Source organism: Orbicella faveolata, unplaced genomic scaffold (genome assembly GCF_042242905.1).
Source record: "Orbicella faveolata isolate gen_17 unplaced genomic scaffold, um_ofav_v1 contig_12, whole genome shotgun sequence".
Taxonomy (NCBI): domain Eukaryota; kingdom Metazoa; phylum Cnidaria; class Anthozoa; order Scleractinia; family Merulinidae; genus Orbicella; species Orbicella faveolata.
This window is the reverse complement of record NW_028301539.1, coordinates 23,031,785-23,042,388: the sequence shown is the minus strand read 5'-3', so window position 1 is coordinate 23,042,388 and position 10,604 is coordinate 23,031,785. Positions and strand designations below refer to the sequence as shown.

Below are 10,604 nucleotides of genomic sequence, written 5' to 3'. Positions count from 1 at the left end.
ACGCCTTTAACGACGTTCGCTTGCAGGACAGGAACCCTTCGGAGTCGGCGCCCACTTCGGCCAATTTGATTTGGTTTTGTCGTTTGTAAGAAGACAACCCTGTTTTGACTCGCTTGCAGTTCAAAAGTTAGGTAAGCATTAATTGGGATCCCTTCACCTAAAACGCGAGTGCGGCGCATCTCTAAATGCGCGAGAACTTACGAGAGAAAAGAAGTTCATATGGGGGAGAATCTCTCACCCAAGCTCTGTCCAAATCGCTATACTTCCACAAGTAAAATACACGTGTGTAGATTTGGGAGAGGGCTAAAAGTAGCATCTTTAAAAAGTTAGGTAAGCATTGGTTGGAATCCCTGCACCTGAAACTTGAGTGTGGCGCATCTCTAAATGCGCAAAAACTTACAAGAGAAAAGAAAGTTGATAAGGGCGAAAATCTCTCACCCAAGCACTGTGCAAATCAATGGACTTCCACAAGTAAAATACACGTGTGTAGATTTGGGGAGGGCTAAAAGTAGCATCTTTAAAAAGTTAGGTAAGCATTGGTTGGGATCCCTGCACCTAAAACGCGAGTGCGGCGCATCTCTAAATGCGCGAGAACTTACGAGAGAAAAGTAACTTGATATGGGCGAGAATCTCTCACAGAAGCACTGTCCAAATCAGTAGATTTCCACAAGTGAAATACACGTGAGTAGATTTGAGAGAGGGCTAAAAGTAACATCTTTAAAAGGTTAGGTAAGCATTGGTTGGAATCCCTGCACCTAAAACGCGAGTGCGGCGCACCTCTAGATGCGGGAGAACTAACGAGGGAAAAGAAAGTTAATAGGGGCGAGAAAATCTCACCTCAGCACTGTCCAAATCAATAGGCTTCCACAATTAAAATACACGTATGTAGATTTGGGGGAGGGCTAAAAGTAGCATCTTTAAAAAGTTAGGTAAGCATTGCTTGGGATCCTTGCACCTAAAACGCGAGTGCAGCGTATCTCTAGATGCGAGAGAACTAGCGAGAGAAAAGAAAGTTATTAGGGACGAAAAAATCTCACCTCAGCACTGTCCAAATCGATAGACTTCCACAAGTAAAATACACGTAGGTAGATTTAAGGGTGCGCTAGAAGTAGCATCTTTGAAAAGTTAGGTAAGAATTGGTTGGCGGGTCTCTAAACGCGCGAGAACTTAGGAGAGAAAAGAAAGTTGATATGTGCGAGAATGTCCAACCAAAACAGTGTGCAAATCGATAGTTTTCCACAAGTAAAATACACGTGTGTAGATTTGAGGGAGGGCTAAAAGTAGCATCTTTAAAAGTTAGGTAAGCATTGGTTGGAATCCCTGCACCTAAAACGCGAATGCGGCGCATTTCTAAATGCGCGAGAACTAACGCGAGAACAGAAAGTTGATAGGGGCGAGAAAATCGCACCTAAGCACTGTCCAAATCAATAGACTTCCACAAGTAAAATACGCGTGTGTAAATTTAAAGGAGGGCTAAATGTAGCATCTTCAAAAAGTTAGGTAAGCATTGATTGGGATCCGCATACCTAAAACGAGAGTGCGGCGCATCTCTAAATGCGCGAAGACTAACGAGAGAAAAGAGAGTTAATAGGGGCGAGAAAATCTCAACTAAGCACTGTCCAAATCGATAGACTTCTACAAGTGAAATAAACGTGTGTAGATTTGGGAGAGGGCTAAAAGTAGCATCTTTAAAAAGTTAGGTAAGCATTAGTTATGATCCCTGCCCCTAAAACGCGAGAATGGCGTATCTCTAAACATGCAAGATCTTACGAGAGAAAAGAAAGTTGATTTGGCCGGGAATCTCTTACCCAAGCACTGTCCAAATCGACAGACTTCCACAAGTGAAATACACGTATATAGATTTGGGAGAGGGCTAAGAGTAACATCTTTAAAGAGTTAGGTAAGCATTGGTTAAGATTCGTTCACCTAAAACGCGAGTGCGGCGCATTTCTAAATGCAGGAGAACTAACGAGAGAAAAGAAACTTGATAGGGGCGTGAAAATCTTACCTAAGCACTATCCATATCGATAGACTTCCACAAGTAAAATACACGTGTGTAGATTTATGGAAAGGCTAAAAGTAGCATCTTAAAAAAGTTAGGTAAGCATTGGTTGGGATCCCTGCACCTTAAAGTTGAGTGTGGCGCTTCTCTAATCGCGTGAGAACTTATGAGAGAAAAGAAAGTTGATATGGGCGAGAATGTCCAACCCAAACACTGTGCAAAGCGATAGTTTTCCACAAGTGAAGTACACGTGTGTAGATTCCGGGGAGGGAGGGAGGGCTAAAAGTAGCATCTTTAAAAAGTTAGGTAAGCATTGGTTGGGATTCCTGCACCTGAAACTTGAGTGTGGCGCAATTTTAAACGCGCCAGAAGTTACAAGAGTAAAGAAAGTTGATATGGGCGAGAATCTCTCACCCACACACTGTCCAAATCGATAGTTTTCCACAAGTGAAATACACGTGTGTAGATTTGGAGGAGGTCTAAAAGTAGCATCTTTAAAAAGTTACGTAGGCTTTGATTGGGGGTTCCCGCACCTGAAACTTAAGCGTGGCGCATCTCTAAATGCGCGAGAGCTTACGAGGGAAAAGAAAGTTGACATGGGCGAGAATGTCCAAGACAAACACTGTGCAAATCGATAGTTTTCCACAAGTGAAATATACGTATGTAGAGTTGGGGGAGGTCTAAAAGTATCATCTTTAAAAAGTTAGGGAAGCATTGGTTGGGTCCCTGCACCTGAAACTTGAGTGTGGCGCATCTGTAACCGCGCCAGAAGTTACGAGGGTAAAGAAAGTTGATATGGGCGAGAATCTCTCACCCAAGCACTGTCCAAATCGATAGACTTCCGTAAGTGGAATGCACGTGTGTAGATTTGGGAGAGGGCTAAAAGTAGCATCTTTAAAAAGTTAGGTAGGCATTGGTTGGGGTTCCCGCACCTGAAACTTGAGTGTGGCGCATCTCTAAACGTGCGAGAGCTTACTAGAGAAAAAAAAGTTTACACGGGCGAGAATATCCAACCCAAACACTGTGCAAATCGATAGTTTTCCACAAGTGAAATACACGTGTGTAGATTTGGGGGAGGTCTAAAAGTAGCATCTCTAAAAGGTTAGGTAAGCATTGGTTGAGAACCCGGCACCTAATACGTGAGTGTGGCGCATGTCTAAACGCGCTAGAATTTACGAGAGAAAAGAAAGTTGATATGGGCGAGAATCTCTCACCCAAGCACTGTCCAAATCGGTAGACTTCTACAAGTGAAATACACGTGTGCAGATTTGGGGGAGGTTTAAAAGTAGCATCTTTAAAAGCTGGGTAAGCATTGGTTGGGAGCCCTGCCCGTAAAACGTGAGTGTAGCGCATCTCTAAATGCGCAAGAACTGATAAGAGAAAAGAAAGTTGATAGGGGCGAGAATTTCTCACCCAAGCACTGTCCAAATCGATAGACTTCCACAAGTGAAATACACGTGTGTAACTTTGGGGGAGGTTTAAAAGTAGCATCTTTAAAAAGTTAGTTAAGCATTGGTTGGGATTCCTGCACCTAAAACGCGAGTTCGGCGCATCTCTAAATGTACGACATTTAACAAGAAAAAAGAAAGTTGATAGGGGCGAAAAAATCTCACCTAAGCACTGTCCAAATCAATAGACTTTTACAAGTAAAATACACGTGTGTAGATTTGGGGGAGGGCTAAAAGTAGCATCTTTAAAAAGTTAGGTAAGCATTGGTTGGGGTCCCTGCACCTAAAACAGTAGTACGGCGCACCTCTAGATGCAGAAGAACTAACGAGAGAAAAGAAAGTTAATAGGGGCGAGAAAATCTCACCTCAGCACTGTCCAAAACAATAGACTTCCACAAGTAAAATACACGTGTGTAGATTTGGGGAAGGGCTAAAGGTAGCATTTTTAAAAAGTTAGGCAAGCATTGGTTGAGATCCCTGCACCTAAAACGCGAGTGCGGCGCATCTCTAAATGCGCGAGAACTAACAAGATAAAAGAAAGTTGAAAGAGGCGAGAAAATCTCACCTAAGCACTGTTCAAATCAATAGACTTCCACAAGTGAAATACACGTAGGTAGATTTGGGGGTGCGCTAAAAGTAGCATCTTTAAAAAGTTAGGTAAGCCGTGGCTGGGATCCCTGCACCTAAAACGCGAGAGTGGCGCATCTCTAAACGCGCGAAAACTTATGAGAGAAAAGAAAGTTGACATAGGCGAGAATGTCCAATGAAAACAATGTGCAAATCGATAGTTTTCCACAAGTGAGATACACGCGTGTAAATTTGGGAGAGGGCTAAAAGTAGCATCTTTAAAAAGTTGGGTAAGCATTGGTTGGGAACCCTTCACTTAAAACGCGAGTGCGGCGCATTTCTAAATGCAGGAGAACTAACGAGAGAAAAGAAACTTGATAGGGGCGTGAAAATCTTACCTAAGCACTATCCATATCGATAGACTTCCACAAGTAAAATACACGTGTGTAGATTTATGGAAAGGCTAAAAGTAGCATCTTAAAAAAGTTAGGTAAGCATTGGTTGGGATCCCTGCACCTTAAAGTTGAGTGTGGCGCTTCTCTAATCGCGTGAGAACTTATGAGAGAAAAGAAAGTTGATATGGGCGAGAATGTCCAACCCAAACACTGTGCAAAGCGATAGTTTTCCACAAGTGAAGTACACGTGTGTAGATTCGGGGGAGGGAGGGAGGGCTAAAAGTAGCATCTTTAAAAAGTTAGGTAAGCATTGGTTGGGATTCCTGCACCTGAAACTTGAGTGTGGCGCAATTTTAAACGCGCCAGAAGTTACAAGAGTAAAGAAAGTTGATATGGGCGAGAATCTCTCACCCACACACTGTCCAAATCGATAGTTTTCCACAAGTGAAATACACGTGTGTAGATTTGGAGGAGGTCTAAAAGTAGCATCTTTAAAAAGTTACGTAGGCTTTGATTGGGGGTTCCCGCACCTGAAACTTAAGCGTGGCGCATCTCTAAATGCGCGAGAGCTTACGAGGGAAAAGAAAGTTGACATGGGCGAGAATGTCCAAGACAAACACTGTGCAAATCGATAGTTTTCCACAAGTGAAATATACGTATGTAGAGTTGGGGGAGGTCTAAAAGTATCATCTTTAAAAAGTTAGGGAAGCATTGGTTGGGTCCCTGCACCTGAAACTTGAGTGTGGCGCATCTGTAACCGCGCCAGAAGTTACGAGGGTAAAGAAAGTTGATATGGGCGAGAATCTCTCACCCAAGCACTGTCCAAATCGATAGACTTCCGTAAGTGGAATGCACGTGTGTAGATTTGGGAGAGGGCTAAAAGTAGCATCTTTAAAAAGTTAGGTAGGCATTGGTTGGGGTTCCCGCACCTGAAACTTGAGTGTGGCGCATCTCTAAACATGCGAGAGCTTACTAGAGAAAAAAAAGTTTACACGGGCGAGAATATCCAACCCAAACACTGTGCAAATCGATAGTTTTCCACAAGTGAAATACACGTGTGTAGATTTGGGGGAGGTCTAAAAGTAGCATCTCTAAAAGGTTAGGTAAGCATTGGTTGAGAACCCGGCACCTAATACGTGAGTGTGGCGCATGTCTAAACGCGCTAGAATTTACGAGAGAAAAGAAAGTTGATATGGGCGAGAATCTCTCACCCAAGCACTGTCCAAATCGGTAGACTTCTACAAGTGAAATACACGTGTGCAGATTTGGGGGAGGTTTAAAAGTAGCATCTTTAAAAGCTGGGTAAGCATTGGTTGGGAGCCCTGCCCGTAAAACGTGAGTGTAGCGCATCTCTAAATGCGCAAGAACTGATAAGAGAAAAGAAAGTTGATAGGGGCGAGAATTTCTCACCCAAGCACTGTCCAAATCGATAGACTTCCACAAGTGAAATACACGTGTGTAACTTTGGGGGAGGTTTAAAAGTAGCATCTTTAAAAAGTTAGTTAAGCATTGGTTGGGATTCCTGCACCTAAAACGCGAGTTCGGCGCATCTCTAAATGTACGACATTTAACAAGAAAAAAGAAAGTTGATAGGGGCGAAAAAATCTCACCTAAGCACTGTCCAAATCAATAGACTTTTACAAGTAAAATACACGTGTGTAGATTTGGGGGAGGGCTAAAAGTAGCATCTTTAAAAAGTTAGGTAAGCATTGGTTGGGGTCCCTGCACCTAAAACAGTAGTACGGCGCACCTCTAGATGCAGAAGAACTAACGAGAGAAAAGAAAGTTAATAGGGGCGAGAAAATCTCACCTCAGCACTGTCCAAAACAATAGACTTCCACAAGTAAAATACACGTGTGTAGATTTGGGGAAGGGCTAAAGGTAGCATTTTTAAAAAGTTAGGCAAGCATTGGTTGAGATCCCTGCACCTAAAACGCGAGTGCGGCGCATCTCTAAATGCGCGAGAACTAACAAGATAAAAGAAAGTTGAAAGAGGCGAGAAAATCTCACCTAAGCACTGTTCAAATCAATAGACTTCCACAAGTGAAATACACGTAGGTAGATTTGGGGGTGCGCTAAAAGTAGCATCTTTAAAAAGTTAGGTAAGCCGTGGCTGGGATCCCTGCACCTAAAACGCGAGAGTGGCGCATCTCTAAACGCGCGAAAACTTATGAGAGAAAAGAAAGTTGACATAGGCGAGAATGTCCAATGAAAACAATGTGCAAATCGATAGTTTTCCACAAGTGAGATACACGCGTGTAAATTTGGGAGAGGGCTAAAAGTAGCATCTTTAAAAAGTTGGGTAAGCATTGGTTGGGAACCCTTCACTTAAAACGCGAGTGCGGCGCATTTCTAAATGCGCGAGAACTTACGAGAGGAAAGAAAGTTTTTAGGGGCGAGAATCTTTCACCGAAGCACTGTCCAAATCGATAGACTTCCACAAGTGAAATACACGTGAGTAGATTTGGGAGAGGGCTCAAAGTAACATCTTTAAAAAGTTAGGTAAGCATTGGTTGGAATCCCTTCACCTGAAACTTGAGTGTGGCGCATCTCTAAACGCGCGAGAAGTGACGAAAAAAAGAAAGTTGATAGGGGCGAGAATGTCTCACCCAAGCACTGTCCAAATCGATGGTTTTTCACAAGTGAAATACACGCGTGTAGATTTTGGGGAGGGCTAAAAGTAGCATCTTTAAAATGTTAGGTAAGCACTGTTTGTGATCCACGCGCCTAAAACGCGAGCGCGGCGTATCTCTAAATGCGGGAGAACTAACGAGAGAAAAGAAAGTTAATAGGGACGAGAAAATCCCACCTAAGCACCGTCCAGATCGAAAGACTTCCACAAGTAAAATACACGTGTGGAGATTTGGGAGAGGCCTAAAAGGAGCATCTTTAAAAAGTTAGGTAAGCATTGCCTGGGATTCTCGCACCTAAAACTCGAGAGTGGCTGGTCTCTAAACGCGCGAGAACTTTACGAGAGAAAAGAAAGTTGATATGGGCGAGAAGCTCCAACCCAAACAGTGTGCAAATCGATAGTATTCCACAAGTGAAATACACGTGTGCAGATTTGAGGGACAGCTAAAAGTAGCATCTTTAAAAAGTTAGGTAAGGATTGGTTGGGATTCTCGCACCTAAAACTCGAGAGTGGATGGTCTCTAAACACGCGAGAACTTTACGAGAGAAAAGAAAGTTGATATGGGCCAGAAGCTCCAACCCAAACAGTGTGCAAATCGATAGTTTTCCACAAGTGAAATACACGTGTGCAGATTTGAGGGACAGCTAAAAGTAGCATCTTTAAAAAGTTAGGTAAGGATTGGTTGGGACCCTGCACCTAAAACGCGAGTGTGGCGCATCTCTAAACGCGCAAGAACATACGAGAGAAGAGAAATTTGATATGGCGAAAATCTCTCACCCCATGATGGGACGCAAATGACTTCTACTGTTAGTATCTCTTCCCGGTGTTTTTTTTTTTGTTTCTTTTTTGTTTTTTAATTCTATGAGAACAGGGCTGTATTCCTTTAAGGCTGTGGGTGTAATTCGTAGAAACACTGAGTTCTGATAAATCGTTTTGAAATTCTTCGTTCCAGTTCAAATTTATGTTGCTGGCACATGGGTGGGCACTTTATATGCAGACTGTCACGAAAGATACCTTAGACTATTTTTACAGTGTATGATGCACTTCTACGTTAGTCTGCTTTATAAATATTTAACTGCTCTGGTCGACTTTTTAATTTCAATATGAGTAAACGTTCTCTTTATGCGTTCCTGTTAAAAATGATGCAAAGTTGTCAATTTTAGTAATTTCAATTTGAAGGAAAGATCCTCTGAGTACCTTCTTATTAGTTGATGAAAATTTTGCGGGGTTTGTTTTACCAGAGCGCTTCATGACGCCTCCTGGAATAAGCTATACCTTCCCTAGTTGAATCGTCATCAGTTTATCCTACGCTATTCAGGTTATTGATTGGAAAAATAATTATACTTTTGAATGTTATGTTTTGAATGTCCTCTATTTTCAGGGGATGGGGGGTGGGCTCACTTCTTTCGGAGGTCGTTACTTACGGACTTTTACGATTCGTTGCGTGTACGAGCCATTGGCCAAGCGATTGGCCAAGCCATTGGTAGCCGTGCATAGTCACCTGAAGCACTGACAATCTATCTTAGCTCCATGTGCTAAGTTTCTCCTCGCGCTTTTTTTTTTTTTGCCCTCGGCTGTGTAATTGTGCGATATTTTCTACACAATAACTTCAATTGCCGAGCATGATAATACTGTACGTGGCTCCCACTGCCAACGACATACTCAGACAAGTATTCCAGATCATTTGGGTTCTTATTACTTAAGATCTCTTTTAGACTGATTAATCAAACGCTCCTTTACGCCCGGACAAGCATCTCGACACAAGCTCAGAGTTTACTGTGATGGCTTTCATTGGGTAAACAAGACATTTACGTCTGCTCGCCGCGCTCAACATAGTCCGTGAGCCAGCAGGGCTGCTTGGTATCATCCGGGGTGATTAAGGTTTATGGTGGTTTTCTAGTAGAGTAGACCATAAATAGTGGGGAAAAGCATGATAGCAATGATTCTATGGTAGCTAATGGGTAACAGTGCTCTTTATAGTATGGCTCAGGCAGGGGAACGAGGCTGAAGCTTGTTTTGTGTTTATTAGCTTCAGTTGTCCACCAAAAAGAACAAAACACATGCCAACAGTAACATTGTTTCACACAACATTTTTTAAATTACAAATGGTTCATTTCATCAGTCACATGACCAGAGCGCGACTTAAGCATGGAAACGAGGCTGAAGTTGGTTTGACAAACATACGTGTGTTCATTAGCTTTAAATGTCCATCAAAATCTGCAAAACACTTACTCAACAGTATCATTACTTTACAAATATTATTTTTATATTTTTGTGTTGTTTATCCCATCGTTTACATCACTGAACACGTGACCAGGGCCTTTAAAATGGCACTATTACATGACAGACAATTGTAAGGCTGTACTACGAGTCCCACCAATCCATTTTAATTCAAACTGCTCTTTTCAATGTTTCTGACGTTCTTCCTGATGTTTTTTGACATGAGTATAGACCCAATTTCTATATTTACCAGTTGGCATACATAGAAAGCATACATAGAAACTTCTTAAGCGTTCATTTTAATATTCCTCATCACTGCTTACTTCATCGTCATCATCGGCACTCTCGATCTCTTGAACAGAACCTTGGTTCTCACATTCAGCAAGCGTGCACATATCGGTGCATCTTAGGCCATTTGTGACGTTTTAGTGCAGTTACACGCTAATAGCTCAAGTATGGTTTCTGGTGCCGCTTTTACGTCCATCCAGTCAACACCTGTCTTGGCAACACCATCTTCATGCTCCATCTTCCATCCACGTTCAACAGGAGTCGGAACTTGTGGGTCTTTCTGTAAACACCGTTTCCATATGGCAACCTGATAATTTGCTCTCTTTGCGTGCTTCATAAGACAATCTCTGCAAGGAGGAAGCTGGTGGCTTTCTATCTCCCCTCTTCTTGAACAAAACAGCTGGTACCTCAGCTCATTGACTTTCGTTGTGACCGTGCTATTAGAATAAAGAAGACATGTAAGTTACTCTAATTTATCTGTTAATTCAGGAGGTAGGTCCCACTATTTTCCCAGCTCTGTTAACGCTTCTCGGCTCCTTGTGTTCTTCTTTAATATCTTCAATGCTTGTGCCTTTCCCTTTCCTGCAAATGCGCTCGCAGTATCACATCCAGTGAATGCATGCATTCCGAGAACACCTTTGCACACTCCTGGACCAAGTGAAGCAGCAACTTTTGTAATGTCAATAATCTTTGTCCGCGTACGAGTTCCAGATTTCATCAACAGAGAAGGTCCTATCTCATTTGTAAATGCCAAGGACATGATAAATACATCAGTGTCCTCCGAACAGACAAGAACAGAGGTGAAGCCCTCATTAGCTGCATGGGAAGCGTGGAGCAGTAGGCGTCCATCTGCCTCTTCCTGTTGAGACTTCATTGTTGGAACCTCCTCACTACCTTCCGCTGTGATTCTGTAGCATTTATCACCAGCATTGGCATACAACAGTTTCTCTTCCAACTTCTGTCTTCTTCCTTTCTCCACTCGTTGACGATGAAGGTGATAAGACTCGTCTTATTGCTCACTCTTGTCAGGAAATTCCTACACTGCCTAACTA

The 10,604-nt window shown here is 42.6% G+C and overlaps 1 pseudogene; it reads right to left on the bottom strand.

Moving 5' to 3' along the window:
- Positions 1-9,670: 9,670 nt before the first annotated feature.
- LOC149117226 (uncharacterized) lies at positions 9,671-10,312 on the bottom strand (annotated as a pseudogene).
- Positions 10,313-10,604: the final 292 nt, after the last annotated feature.